Source organism: Cebidichthys violaceus, unplaced genomic scaffold, assembly GCF_023349555.1.
Source record: "Cebidichthys violaceus isolate CVI_PGR_0920_01 unplaced genomic scaffold, fCebVio1.0.p SCAF_17, whole genome shotgun sequence".
Taxonomy (NCBI): Eukaryota; Metazoa; Chordata; class Actinopteri; order Perciformes; family Stichaeidae; genus Cebidichthys; species Cebidichthys violaceus.
In genome coordinates, this window is record NW_027176340.1 from 9,260,231 (window position 1) to 9,275,815 (window position 15,585).

Below are 15,585 nucleotides of genomic sequence, written 5' to 3' on the forward strand. Positions count from 1 at the left end.
ATCCCTTTCAGAGTGCTTAATTATTAAAATATTTCAGCAGTTAATGATGCTACTCCATCGACTTTGGATTTGACCTACAGCTCAGTACCTTTTAAATAAAATCACGTATATTAATGAGTATCCACACCCCAGATAACCATAACATCTTGACCCTTTTATTCCCATTTAAGTAGCTCTAAGATTAAAAAAACCCATTGTATTCCACACTGTCTGACAGTGTCTGTTCTTTATTTGCTTGTTGCACCACTTATTTAAGCTATATGATCTTTACTACTCAACATGTAGTTTTATTGCTGCTCTATTCCATCAAATGCAAATATTTTAGATGCCTTGCAGCTGGAGAATCAGAATTAATCACCATTTAATTTAAGTTTTTGAATGTCTGAACAGGTCTGAGATGTGGATGGTCATTTGTTGATCATCATTAACTGTACTTAAGTACACTTTTAAGGTAATTATAATCCAAATGAATGCTACTTTATAATATATATATACATATGATTTATAGATGTATGTATAAATATATATATATATATACACATATACATATGTATCTTTTACTTTCCATACGAACAGCACAATTTGCTAATTAATAACTCTTTTCTTTCACTTTTAATTTGAATATGTTAACACTATTTATTTATTCAAGAATCTAAGTAATTCTTCCACTAATGCATTTCATACACATTACCCTAAATACAGTTTTGAGCAATGTTTGTAAAAAAACTGCAGTGATACATATTTCTACTACATTTCAGTGGGAATTATTGTTACTTTTTACTCCACTACATCTATTTGATATCTTTAGTTACTTTGCAGATTCAGATTAGTAATACAAAATATAATTAGCAAATGCATTATGATGTATTATTAAAGAGCAGTATATACATTTGTTAAGAAAAGCCCCACTTATACCAGCTGTAACATTACATAGAGGTACTCATAAATGTATAAATAATTACAGTCAGTGATATAATATACATTGTTTTGAAATGGGTCATTCTGCATGATGGATCATCTTACTATTGGTACTTTAAGTTTATTTTGATTCTCATAGTTTAGCTCTTAAATGCAGGACGTTTACTTGTAACAGAGTACTTCTACACACTTTCACTTTTGCTTTAATTAAAAAAAGATCTTCCACCACTGCAAAAGTCTAAAATTCATGATAGTACCAGTATTTAAAAACTGCTCGTTAATACTTCAGGAGATGCATTTAGATTTAGGGATATAGAGGCTGGTAGTGTTTGTGTATTGAGAGGCTGGTTTTGGGACAGGAAGCTGCATCTCGATCTGCAGGGTTTTGGTGGGCGGGGCCTGGAGGGAAGTCCCTGCCCCCCAAGCTTGTTGATTGACGCGCACCAGTGGCTCCTCCTCGCGACTCTTTTTTTTTTTTTTCCTCCCCCTTCGTTTTCCAGTGTAGTGCGTTGATTTCATACCAAAGTCATACTTAACATTCCACTTATACTGTCAAACCTCTGAGAAATATTACGGGAAAAAAACAAGGCGCCAAATTAAAAGAACCTAACTAAAGTGATCATCTGCTCTCACTGAGAAGAAGAAGGTGACTGCCAGATTAAAAATAAAAAAGGTAAGTTCTCCACTAATGTTCCCTCTTTTCTGTTTAGAGCCCTTTTTCTGGGTGAGTTTTTTTCATGCCGCTCGTCTCGCTGAAGTTTTCAGATCATTGTCATTTTTTACATTTTTCCGCGGAGCTCCCTGCGTTGGGAGGGAAGAAAACATTTGCAGATTGAGGGTGTATTGTGTTTGACTTTCCCAGTGTGCATGGATATCTTTGACAGGCTCTGTACAATCATATTTCGACCGGTAGCGTCCGTTTTGACAGCAGAGAAGTGGGGCCAATATGTTTCTTTTCTGTCTCGCTCAGTTCATACCTGGATCAGCCGACACTTCCAGCCTTGTTCCTCAAGAGGAATCCAACAGTTTTACCTACAGGAACAGAGAGAGAGAGAGCGAGAGAGACGCGCACACAAATCCATTTGGAGGAATACACAACTTAAGTGTGGTTTGGACCTCTGCATCCCAAAGGTAAGACAACTTCTGAATTTGTCAGCATCGTGAAGTGAAGGGGAAGTGCTCCTGAGCTAACGGCACACATGCATTTATCAGACAAAGAAAAAGACACATTTACAACAAAAAAATAAATAAATTATGAAATAATCTGTTTCAACGAAGATGTTCTTTCCCTTTAGTTTTTGATGATATTTTAATTTAATAAATACATGTCCATTTTTACAACATTTCCAGCTCTTTTAGAGACAGACTTGTTTATCAAGAGTCATTTAATGAATAATAAATATATATCTTTTTTGCATTCTATAGTTTTATATTCAATTCTTTAAACAGACTTCATTTATGGACCCAAAACTCAATAGTATAAAGTTAAAATCACAGAATATCAGCAGATTTACAAATACACAAACAAATGAGAAACATATAGGGATGCCAGCATGTAGACCAGTGACTACACTTCTGCATTCCCAACATCATGTCTGTTACATCACTGCTATTATGTCAATATTAAGAAATACCAAACCTCCTGTATTAGTTTTTTATCTGATAAAGTGAGACTTTTGTCAATTTAGAAGAAATTCTGAAGCCATAAGAACTATATGTGACAGACTCAAACATTTAACGTTATGTAAAAACATTTGTGAATTACACAAAACATAATGTCCTTTGCATTGATTAATAGCTATATAATAGTATGTTGAGGTTTTTATAATCTATCTATCTTTTTTTTTTTTACTTCTGTCTTCCGTGCCAACAAACAGAGGAAGTGGTGATACTCTGCAAAGTCCTACTAAGCACATAATTCAGAGGTGAGGATTTGAGATGCATGGATATGTATGCGAGCTAATTGTATAATTATATGAGTGCCACCTCCGGCTACACCTGCTCTCAGTCTGTGTTGTTAGTTCAGGCTTGGGTAGACCAAGCTAAATGTTTTGGTATATTAGCTAAAAAGGGACATGCTAGTTTGTAAAGCCAGAGAGTTCAATCACTGCCCGTCATCAGGTTTTACACAACAACAGAATGCAGTCCGTCAGGTTCGTCACAGCAAGAAGAAAAACCTGTTAAAGTTCCTCTGCTGTCGTCCTCTTACTGTCTTCTTTTCCTGCAGCAGCGTTCCTTGTAATGTTGTGCAATGTAGTATTTTCATTCCATATTTCCTACATTTTGAAAATATTTTCACCAATTATGTGTGGAAACAGTTTTTCACAGCTCACGGCTGTGAGTGTAAATACGAGGTCCTCTGAAGGCGGGCGGTGTTGTCGGAGACACAATCTCTCGATGCAGCGCTGACGAAGAGGATGATCACTTATCGGATTGGAAGCTTTCTGTTCCTGTTAGTCATGTTAGGCCATGGTTGAGAGGCAAACAATCCACAGTTAGAGCTATAGCTTTCTATCAACATGTGGAAATGATGTTCTGAGACGAAACGACCAACCAGAACCACCGAACAATGTGTCTTTGGTAAATGAGACACGCCAAGACGCCTAATAATAGATTTCGATGCTGATGGGTAAATCTGGAAAGGATTAAGCATTCTGCTGCTCCGACAGATTCCCCTTCATTGTTTTCATGCAGCATGAATGCATCAGGCCTCCCAATGTACAATGTGGTCTCTTTTTTTTCATCTTTTTCTCTCTCTCTCTCTCTCTCTCTCTCTCTCTCTCTCTCTCTCTCTCGCTCTCTCTCTCTCCTTGAACGCACTTTATGTTCCTAAGCCGTTGTGGATTCAGCATGAACGCCGTGTGAGAGTTAAATGTGAAGGGAAAGTTTTACAGCTCCACTCATGTCATGGAGGTCAATTAGATTACTCGGGGTAATATCCCCTTAAAGTGGCCGTTTTCTCTCTTCTTACTCCCCAGCTGTGTTCCTTGGGGCCGTTGTCGGAAAGGAAGAGTTAATGAGCATGTGCGCTCTTCATGAGGAGGAGAAAATAAATATGTTATCCTCCGATGTTTACGCTTTTTAAAAAAGTTGAACCACAATCTGTAGAGACGCCGAAGGTATTTCAAGTCGTATGTGGCGCTCTGCCGATTCCAGCAAAGGGTGCATCCCTTCTTTGCTCTGCAGAGTGTTTGCTCGGCTGCAGGTCTGTTGACCGTTTGTCGGCGAAGCGGCTTCACCCGTTTGTGTTAAACCCACAGAAGGGCGGCTAATGAGCTTTTGCCCATTTGTGCAGACGTTGGCCGCTTTTTTTTTTTTTTTTTTTTAGCACCATCCCCAGAAGTGCTCGTCCAAATGGTGGACACTTGCCCCTCTGTCAGCCCAGATCTGAACAAATACCACTTATGTGTGCGTGGCGAGCACACAGAGGGCCTCAGAGAAGAGCCTGCAGCTCTCGGCAGAAGGGCATCGATGGCAATCTGGAGGACAATATGCAGCTTGACGCTAACCAGCAGCGGATGTGTTAAAGTTGTGTCGTCGAGGAGCACGCTGCGCTTCGAGCTGTTTATTAAGGGGATACAACCTAAATGCTGCATGTTCAAGCACCAGCCAGATATATCTTTAAACATACACCGGTTTCTTCAGCCATCACAATCGATCAACATTGTATTCACGTTAATGCACTGCACATGTTGACATATCCTCCAAACCATGAGGTTTTAACCGATAAGCTTCCTGGCCTGCTATTCGGACCACTCAGGGGAGGAGCTGGGGAGTGGCCTAGAACAGTATGGTCTTTGTATCGGTTGTCCCCAAGTTGCTAAACGTTGTAGTTGTTCTTTCTCTGGCGACCGACTGCTAGGAGTGATGTTCCACACAAATGTTCTGTAAAAGAGGAAGAAATGTCTGTGTGGGGTGTGTGTGTGCCAGCGTCTGTGGCTCCTCCAGCCTCCATTACAGATAACATGAGGCTCACTGAGCACGTCTGTTGTTTCAGAGACGAGTGTGTGTGTGTGTGTGTGTGTGTGTGTGTGTGTGTGTGTGTGTGTGTGTGTGAGGCCTGTTTGTCGCACTGGAGCTCCAGTGACCCAAGGGCACTCATGTGAAACCCCTTTAATCCTTTTGCTCAGAGTGTTTTGGGCCGGGGGATGATCTCCCTCTGCAGCACAGAGCTATTTGTTTTGCTCCTAATATAAAACGACACAGGTGTCCCGAGTGATTTTGTGGGTGACCGGGCCTTTATGAGCCCGTGGGCATACATTAAATGTGCAACAGTACAACGAGTCTCCTCTGTCCGGTTCATATTTTTTATGTCTAATCATAATTTTCCCTCGTGAAAGTCTCCTCTATATGTCCCTGATCAAAGCCGTGGCTGCTTTTATCGCCTTGTTCCACGATTTATATGGTGGGATGAGTTATTGGCTGGCGCATTCTGCTGCAAAAGTTATGCATGTCTTAAAGGTTTCACAGATTATGGCTTCAAACCGCTCCCCTCACCACAAAATGACCAATTCAGGCTAGAATGGCTTCTCTGCTGCTTTCTCTGGAAAATTTCCGAATAAAATGCTGATTCAGGATGTAAGTAAAAAAACAGAGAGAAGCACTCTGGCGCACTCCAACCGTTTTGTGTCAGTCTTTCCCTCCTCAGCTGGATTCAGGCTTAACTCTCTGAAAGTGTGACGATCCAAGGTGGACCACATAGGCGTTCAAACAGAACAGTGAATGAATGAACCGGGCCTTGGGTTCGTGCTCTGGCTCGACGTGTGGTACCCATTCATCAGTGACTCATTTGGGGAAACCAGTAGCCTCTCCTCACCTCAAAGTGAGTTAGCCTGTTTCCACGCGGTGAGATTTGTTCACTAAAAAAACAACAAATAGAAATCAGTTGCGGTGAGCTTTATAGCGTAAAATATATGTCAGACTCTTCCAACTGGGATCGCTTTCACACATCCTCGTTTCTTGCATGCGAGGCGTCGCTCCGAGCGTTATTGTTGTTCTTGGGCATGCAGCTGGTATCAAACTGCAAATGTTTGACTTGACAAGGGGAGCATGTGGCGTGTGTTCACGTGCGTGTGCGTGTGTTTTTTTTTCGTCTCAACTTTTCCCTCTCGTCTCTCTTTCTGCCTTGTTGCCGTGTGAGCTGTTGGCCGTCCGGCCCTCCTCTCGCTCTCAGCTCTGATTGTTTCCTGAGCGCTGTGCCAGATAGGAAGTAGGAGGAAGTTATTGGAGGAGCTGGAGAGAATTTATTAGGGCCAAACACAGACACGGGAGGGAGAGACGGAGGGTGGGGATTTTCTTTGGGGGGAGATTGGGCTCATGCTTTCATGAGTCTGAAGAAGGCACTGGCGGCAAACTTTGAGCAGACACTCAAGCCACTTTTAATTTCTTCTGAACAGTGATAAGGTTTAACGTTTGCATTTTTTGCTGAAAATACATCTGAGTGTGTATCTGTGTCAGGAGGAATAAGGCAGCGTCTCCTGTTCTCGTCAGAGTGCAGCTTTCCTGGCCTGGACCCTAAAATGTTTTCTTTATCTGTAATCTGACCCTAGAGAGCAGCTGCCACCAAGTCCTGTTGTTTCCCCTGTCAAGAGTGTGTTTGTGTGGCTGTCGCCGTGTGTGTGTGTGTGTGTGTGTGTGTGTGTGTGTGTGTGTGTGCATGGGGGGATGTCTCTCTGTGACATCTGTGCGCCCCTCAACCTTAGACGTGTGGAGGAGTTTCAGGCTGAGGATCTGTTGCTGTGTATAAAATGTGAAGTTTGGTGGAGGTGTATTTTAACTCTCGGCTAAAGCGGGGGGGGGGGGGGGGCTTTCGGTTGCCAGCAGGGGTCTGTTCTTTGCCAACAAGTGTCCCAACTCAAGCAGCGGCCTAACAAAAGGCTGCATTTTTAAAGACAAGGGACAAATCTCGTAGCGCATCGGTTAACAAACAGACGGAGGTACAAACATTATGCCAGTAGGCATGTGATGGAGAGGCAAACACAAACAGGCTTGATGGCTCCACGGTGGAAGAGACAGATTTGAAGGGAATCTGTTAACAATCTGCGACATGAGTCAGTAGAATTGAGTCATGGTAACGCGGGCGTTCAGAGTTACGGACAAGAGAGGGAGGCTGATTTCTACCTCGTGTTTGATATGACCAGAAATCTACCATTATACCAAGAAATAACATTAAAGATTTGGTAACAGAAATGTTTTGTTTCTGAAATACTTTTAATTCTTAAAGCATGTTTATATGTTAATGACTTTGTGTAACATGAAAGGATTCCTTTGTAGTGAAGAATCCACAGGAGGATTATCACCGTAGCTTTGCAGAAACATTTGAACGTCTTTGAGTTCATTGTTTTGATTCTGTGACCCGCGCGCAACTTGTTTTGTTTCAGTTTAAATCCTCTCATCAGCGTTGTTCTTAGCAAAGAGCTCTGATAAACTCAGTGTATGCGACCTGCTCAACACCAAATAGCAGATAGACACAGTTATCAACTGACTGGTAAACATGACGGAGCATTTAGCAGCTAAAGAGACAGATATTTCCCTCGAGTGTTGGTGGAGACCAAAACAGAGCTAAAAGAAGAGGGAAAGAAAACTATTCAAGTTGTCCAATTTTATCTATCAGTCAATGAAAAACCATGATAGAGTGAAAAAACTACCACCAGGACTTCAAGACATCTACAAGTCTACACTGCCTGATTTCCAGATAAAACTAATATTAACTATTTTAACTTGTTAAATCAGGTTACTACTTTGTTTCGAGTACACGTACAGTAGAGCAAAGATAAGCTGCTCGATCACAGTTGGCGCACTCGAAAGCCCTCGAGAGACACCGCAGACATGAGCAACATTAGCTCCCCAATGACTGTATCAGTTTTCTGTTTACCACCAAGCACCAAATGTGTCTCCATACTGCTTCAGTCCGACGGACCAGGTGCACAAACACGGTGGCCTCTTTTAGTCGTTTGTCATTTGATGCTCCTGCTCCGTCCCGCAATGCAAAAAGCACCAGACTTTTTTTTTCTGCACCAACTTTTCTGTCTGTGTTTGTTTGTTGACATGCCTTTTGGTATTTACAGCATTTTTTTTACAAGTAACATCAAAAAAGGCCATGTTTTTTTCATTAAAATACAAGTTTCTCTGACTTTTGTTTTGCTCACAAGAAAGGGTCACTCAGTTGCTTTGAGAAACGGCAGTTAAAGTTAGGAATCACTTTGAGAACTAAACAATTAATGTGCGAGTGAAATTAACAGCAAAAAACATCAAACGTTTGTCAAATACGGTTTTCTCGTACTACTGGCTCCCACGGTGGGATGTTTAGTCTCTGAATATATTTCTACGATCCATCCTGTTTGGTCTTAAGCGTCGGGAGTTTCGACAAATCTGCCCTTCTCACCAGAAGACTGGAGACGCGATGTTGCCATCAGGCCTTAAAAAACGACGAGACATGACAGAGTGGTTTTGACTGAAGGTCTTGCCCCCACTGTCGTCTTTGAATTCCACTGCGTAAGTAGAAACCCATCTGGTTGGTGCATTTGAGAGCACCAAGATGATCTCATGTTCAGTGGAAGATAAAAGTGAGGAATAAAAATGTGGCAATGTGAAGAAAAAAAAATAAAATCCTTTCTCTCTGAGTGAATAAGTGCCCACTCCTGAATGTCGTGCCGTCCACTAGCTGTTGCTGAAGCACACGGCCTCTTGTTTGCTTTCCTGCCTGTAGGTGTTTGTAAGGGATTTCCTACATTCTGTGGCACCTTTTAACAAATGCCTGCAATGGAATCCCTTTCCTGGTTTAGGTAATACAGATTTACTCCATGTGACCCGGCAGCCTCACAGTGACTCAGAAGAATTACTGGAATTCATTGGGACATTTCACCGCACACAATCCTGTCTAGGAAGTTAAAAAAGGAAAAAAAAGAAAAGGGAAACTGAGTGCGGTGCCAATAAACTCTGGTTGGTTGGTTCGTGGATGGAGTCGGGAGCGGAGATAAGCCTGAAAACCGACCGCAATGTGATCGCTCTGTTCAGGGCTGGGAACACGGGAAGAAGAGGGATTGTGCTGCATGAATGGTGGCGTTTGAATGAACGTGCGAGGCGCATAAAGCTTTGCAGCGTTGTTCCTGCTGCACGTTGGAATTCTGTAGCATGTTGCTCCCGTGGCCTGACTCCCAAAGAGCAGGAGGGGAGGTGTGTCCCTGACTTTTGTCTTAAATGTGGGAACAGCGTGTCATTCATTAGAGATCCTTCCATAAACCCCTCCCATCTGGCAATCTCGCGCACAGGTTTGTGCTTGGGACGAGGCCTGCAGCCAACAATTGATTTCATTATCCATTAATCTGGAGATTATCTTCTCGATTAATCTCATTTGGGTTTTGTACATAAACAGTGAAAAAAGTTCTAAAGGCTAATTTGTGTCATCAATGTTATTTTTTTAATTTGACCATCAGCCCCAAACCCTAAAGATAATCGATGTATTATCAAATAAAAAGGAGAGAAGCAAGAAATCCTCCATTTGAGAAGCTAAAAAACGATTTATTTTCTCTCCATTGATTGTATGTGTTGGCTTGAGCAGCTCGGTGTAATCTGCAGTTTATTTTGTTGTGTGAGTCATTACTCTGTTGTGAGTTCCTCAACCAAACTTGGCTCAAAGAGACAATACAGTGTCTTCATAACAGCTGTTCTAATGTAATCAATATGTTAATTACAACAGCTCTTCTTTTCAAATGACGTGCTGGCAGTAAATTAAATTGCGTCGGAGAGCCGAATCCCAACGGCCTCCATCTTGAGACAAACAAGCTGTTGCATTTGAGTCCATTAAACTGTCTTTTCTAGCTTTATTTACTGCTCTATCACGACTATCGTCCAGATTTCCAATCCTGTGACTCCACTAGAGGATGTGTTGAAAAAAACCGGCTCCTCTGACAATGCCCTGCCTCTAGTCTGAGCTCTGAGCGTGTTCACTGCTGATGTTGCATTCCAGCTGGAACAATCCCACTGTTTTCCAGACCCCAAAGTGGACGCCTAAATTGGACAACACCCCCACCCCACATACACACCCCCTCTCCTCCCCCCCTCCCCCCCTCTGCTCTCCAACCAACCAACCAACCAACCGACCCACCCACTCCTCCCATACACGCATCCCTGGTCTCCTGTCCTTATTTGGGTAGAGACGTTCTGAGCGCTGGGTGGAGGGGGTTGGGGGTGGCAGAGGAGGGAGGGCGTTGGGTTGACACAAGGGAGGCAGGAGGAGAAACAGTGAGCGCTCGCAGCCCTTTCTTAATAAGGACATGTCTGGAATTCAGGCCCCTCTCTCAGTGAAGAGCCTCTCTTTTCGCAGCACCTCATTTGAACGCTCTCCCGTGAGCCCTCGGGGGTCGTCGTGATTCGCGCGTTGCACCGGACGCCGCTGGCTTCACAGCTCGCAGTGCAGAGGAGCTTTGCAGCGTTTTCTCTGCTATAATTGGAGATAAACAAAAGAGCGGCCGCCCCTCCCTCACTCCTTCACTGTGCCACCAGTCTTTGATTTGTTGCCCCGGCTCTACTGAAGCCGTTGCCCTGCAGCACCTGTGCATTCATTAATGAAATACTTTGGGCCGCCTGAAATACATTTTTACACCAGGCCACACAAAGGACATCTGCTGCACTCGGGGCTGAGAATGAAGTGTTTATTCAAGGGTTACACTTTGGTTGATGTCAATGGCTCTTTGTGCCTAAAGATGTTTCGGTTTTTAGTTTGTACCAACAAACCGGCTGCTGACAGCAGGAGAATGAAACAAGATCAAGCTAAAATAATTATGGCTGATGTCTTGACAGGCAGCTGTAAATGTTGTTATGACCATTTAAACACATGTTTATGTGGGCCTTGAGAAAAAGAGTCGAAGGTGACATATTACAATTGTTAGTCAATAAAATTATTTGCAACTAATTTGATAATTAAATAATAATTGTGCTGTTAGAAATGATGTTTGGAATTTTTCAATTTCTTTTTTAGTTTTGTAGAAAATAATTGTTCGTTACAGCCCTTCTGCAACAAAACACAATATTCTGTTTACTATAATACAAGACAAAATTAAAAAGGAAATACTCACATTTTAGAAGCTGGAACAAGATCATTTTTGGCCTTCTTGAAAAATACCAATTTATATATTAATCGACACATTTACTAATCGTTGCAGCTCTGATTCTATTATTATTATTGATTTATTTACTCAAAATTCTTTATTTTTTGTTATTGTCTTAGGGGACCGATTTGTATTAAGTATCACTACAAGTCAGCATCAGAAAATAAATAAAATAAAAATAATCAGGGGCATAAGGCAAAATTGCTCCCAAATTCAAGGTGTTTTCCCCATGAAGCAAATTGATGGGGCAAATAACATTGTGTGACTGTGTATGTAAGTCCCTCCAAAATTAAAACATCGGGGCAAAGATAGCCCAAAATTCCACTATGAAAATTATTTAATTTTCTACCCTGGTGCAGATAATGATTAAACTAACCCTAACTCTAGGCGTATGTTGTTAATCGGGAGCGATCTGTGAGGACTGACGTGGATCACTTGAGCTGCTGATGAGTGCTGAGTTTCAGTGTTGAGTTTTAACACCGTGACCCTGTTGCAAAGGGTCCGCCATAACCAATACCCTCTCAGCTAAAATTAGCAGCTTGACTTGTGGTTAGTTGTCAAACTCTCGTTTGAGTTCAGTGACGTCCATGAATTTTATGTTGTACGTGGCGTGTGGTAGAATATGATCTACTCGCCTTTGATCTTTTTAATTCCCGTTATATGACGACAGGAAGAGAAAGGAAGCTTTGCTAATCCTCCACCTCTGCTTTTTCTCCACCTTGTGGTTCTCGCAGCGATTATAAAGTATGATTCTTTCTACGTACTGAGAGATGAACCAAGAGATTTCAACGCTATTATCATAAATATATCTAGATAAAATAAAACAACTTCTTGGCTGCACAGCTTCGGTGTAATTACACAGTGGATAATCACACAGACTTATGTGACCTTGAGAACAAGAGTTTCACTGATTTTTGTATAGATATTTTCTTTATGCTTGATATTATTTTACAAATCACATTTCTAGACTGAAACTTAATTTCTGGGTTGATTTTTGTTTCTCAAGAACCATACTGGTATTATTTGACTACCTAACTGTACAAAACCTCATAAAAGAGGTCAAATATTGCTCATACTGAAGAAAAACAGCTGAAAAAGGATAATGTAACGAATCATTCTATCATATAAACTCTCGATGTAAGTGTAATAAAAGTCTCTGTATTTATCTGTTATACTTTACTTTTGTCTGCATCTGCAGAAATGCAGAAAGCAGAAACACAAGCATCCTGGGAGGCTCGTGGTTACCTCATAGACTTCCCTTTCAGAAACAATACGATGCTGAAAAGGCAGCTTGAAAAATACTTAGGATCTTTGCCTGCAGTCAGCCATAAGACAACCACACTGGGACACAGTTCCCAGACCACAAGAATTCTTTGAGGCCAGCGCTGATTAGTGAGGTCTTTAAACCTCGTTTTATGGAATAGCTTGAATTCATTTGGCCAGTTCAGAGGAATAAAATTGAGGAATTACAGTAATAATTACAGTTAGCATTGTTTATTCATAAAAATGTAACGACTGCAAAAAACAAAATGTCAAAGAAAGCCGAAGTAGTGACCTATAGATGAATGACATTCCTTCTTCCAGTCTCATTATGCTTTACATGAACTCACACAGCTCTGGGCCTTCTTTGCAGACACACAAATAATTCACTGTATGTATATTTATAAGGAGAGTAGAATTATCGCCTCGTGGTTGTATGCCTCCGCCAACCAGTAACGCTGCAATTTACAACCATGTCCGTCCTAAATGCCATCATTTTATCCTCTTAGATAGCATGTGACCATAGACTGTAAATGAGAGGTGAACGTAGTCATCGTGACCCATTGGTTTGTGGACTGCAGTTTTGAAGCCTTGAGTTCAGCATTTTAGCCGTCGCCATCTTGGTTTTTTGCAACCAGTGAGCGGAAGTGACTTTGTTTGAAGGAGTGACGTTGAGACGCTGGTATACAGCTCTGATATAGCGACCTGTCAATCACAAGGTGGCCCGCCCTAAAGCATACTCCGCTTTATGGTCTATTTGACTCTATATGGGATCATCGTTTTCTAAATGAACATCATGCTGTATTGAAGAAGACTTGAAACTAGCAATTGTTCACAATGTTTATTGAGGTAATAAATCAAGTGAGATGTAGGGTCATTTTCTCATAGACTTCTATACAATCAGACTTCTATTCGCAACCAGAGGAGTCTTCCTCTGATTGCCAGAGATGGCTTCACTTTTTAGAACTGGAGGTTGCCCCCTGGTTTTGACAAAAAATGTGTTTTGTGAGGTCACAGTGACCTCTGACCTCCAAAATCTGATGCGCTCATCCTTGAGTCCAGGACATTTGTGGCATATTGAAGAAATTTGCTCCAGGCGTTCCTGAGATATCGCGTTCACGAGAATGGACATGGACAACCTGAAAATGTCACGCCTCTGGCCGCAGCTGTCACCGATGTAGAGGAAGCAAAACAGTAGAGAAACTTAGTAGGGATTAAGTTCACTCAATGAAGAAGGTGGTATTTAAATTGGAGACGAAATATTATTTAATTTTAGTGAAATCCACATTGTCTTGTATTTCATTGCTCCGGTAAGCATCCAGTTGAAATGTGAATGTCGGAGGCGTTGAATCATACATTTAAAACAAGGAAACGATAAGAAAGCCGTTCAGTGCGCTGGCCTGTTAATGTTTGCTGACTGGTTATTCCAGTTCAGTGTGATGAGATGAAAGTGAAACAGCAGTGGATGCAGTCTGAAAACAGCTTTTTAAGATTCATGAAACTTGCTCATTCAACAGTGTCGCCAATAAAGGTTTTCAGGATTCCTCCACACATGAATGTCACAAAGATAATGTGTTGATAAGACACATGGTGGCTTGTAATTATACATTATGATCGATCTAATGAAAGAGTGTGTTTTGTTTTACATGTTGTAATAATAATGGGTTTGTTTGCCAGATGGCATCACATGACCCACATTTCCAACTGTGGCTTCAAGACCGATATTGATACAATAGTTTGGATCATTTTGCCGGCTAGAAATAACTTTGACTGACTTTAGTAGGATTGCAAAGCTGCACATAATTTGGTTTTAAATATGAAATTTTGGTTGAATACAGTATGCTTTTTTACTTGGTAGTGATTGTTTTCATATCAGATAAACAATGTAAGCATTAATGGATGAAGATTTGTATCATTATTGGCAACAAATGACATGAACGGACCAAAACCAACAATGCGTCAGTTGGTCTCTCACAACTGTCTGTGGCACTCAGACCCAAGCCCATTTAGTCCTACTCGAGGCATAAATCCTAAAAAATGGGTCACACATATAAAGTTTCCTTCTTAAATAAGACTAAGGAATTTCCTAGAACAGCTGGGCACTGTAGTTTTTAGAAAATGGTTCTCAAACAGGAGTAAAGAGCACATTTGTTGGGGACTATTTGCAGCTGCGGATCAATACAGAATTGATGCAAAGTATTTTTACATCACCTGGGTAGTGTGTGTTGGATTGAAGATGTGGCTCACTGATGTTTGAAGATGTTTTAAATGATTTTGTTATACAGCTTTGTTAATTCTCGATTCTCGATTCCGATTCTTCGGAATTCTATGGTCTAAGCAGTTCAGATCTCTGCAAACAGCGAGAGGACTTTATTTTTTTTGGCGGAAGCAATAAAATTATTTCTAAATAAATAGGATATTTTTTTAATCAATATTTTGTTTCAAACAATTGTTTTCTTTTGTAAGTAGCTGTGTAATAAGCGGACTAATGAACTGCTTTATATTGAGGCCCTGCACATCCTGTCTGGGATTATTTCTCAACGATGACCGGCTCGCTGTACATTATCCCTTACTTAGACAACAATAGAGTCCTGTAGAGTGGTGAAGAGATGACGTATTATTGTAGGTCAATACCAGAAGTTAGCAGCGCACTGGTTCCCACGACAAATAAAGCCAATGGGATTTTCTTCAAAATTCACAAGAGGGTTATTTGCTGATGTATTTTATGTCATTGAACAAAACTTTCAAATCTCTTAAACTTGTGTTAACCACAGACCTTATTTCAGGCATTTAAACAAAACTCATAAAAATAAAACATTAAGCCAAGGGAACCGGAAATCCAAAAAGCCTTATTCATTTTAGGATTTTATGACTCATTCCTGTACCACTCTATAACAAATAAGTTACATTGGGTTTTGGCTGCACAGACATTATTTGTCCATGCATTGTTGATTTGGTGTTGTCATGGGATTTGATGTTAAGAAATCCTTTAACACGCTGTCTGGGTGAAGAAGGCTGAACTACCCAAGTTTCAAACTGTTAACACTGTTGTTGGGTTTAGTGTGTAATTATGATGAACATTTGCAAAAGAATTCAAATCAATATGAAATAAAAAACAGCTGAGCAACTTGATGTATCCTTATTTCGCAGGTCTCCCACAGATCCTTTGATTTTGGGGCTCGGGGTCGGGCCCAGGGGGAGCCGCCACCATTGCGTCCAACGAGTGGAGCGCCAACGGTAGCCCAGAAGATGGGCTGGATGGGGAAAACGAGGACAAGGCCATTGACGGGGACGCCGA

At 41.2% G+C, this 15,585-nt stretch overlaps 1 long non-coding RNA gene across 1 annotated transcript; it reads left to right on the top strand.

Annotated features, from left to right (window-relative positions):
- Positions 1-1,445: 1,445 nt before the first annotated feature.
- Positions 1,446-15,564, top strand: LOC137873978 (uncharacterized). Its single transcript, XR_011103261.1, has 3 exons — positions 1,446-1,591; positions 1,889-2,049; positions 15,438-15,564. It is a non-coding gene; the product is annotated as an uncharacterized lncRNA (long non-coding RNA).
- Positions 15,565-15,585: the final 21 nt, after the last annotated feature.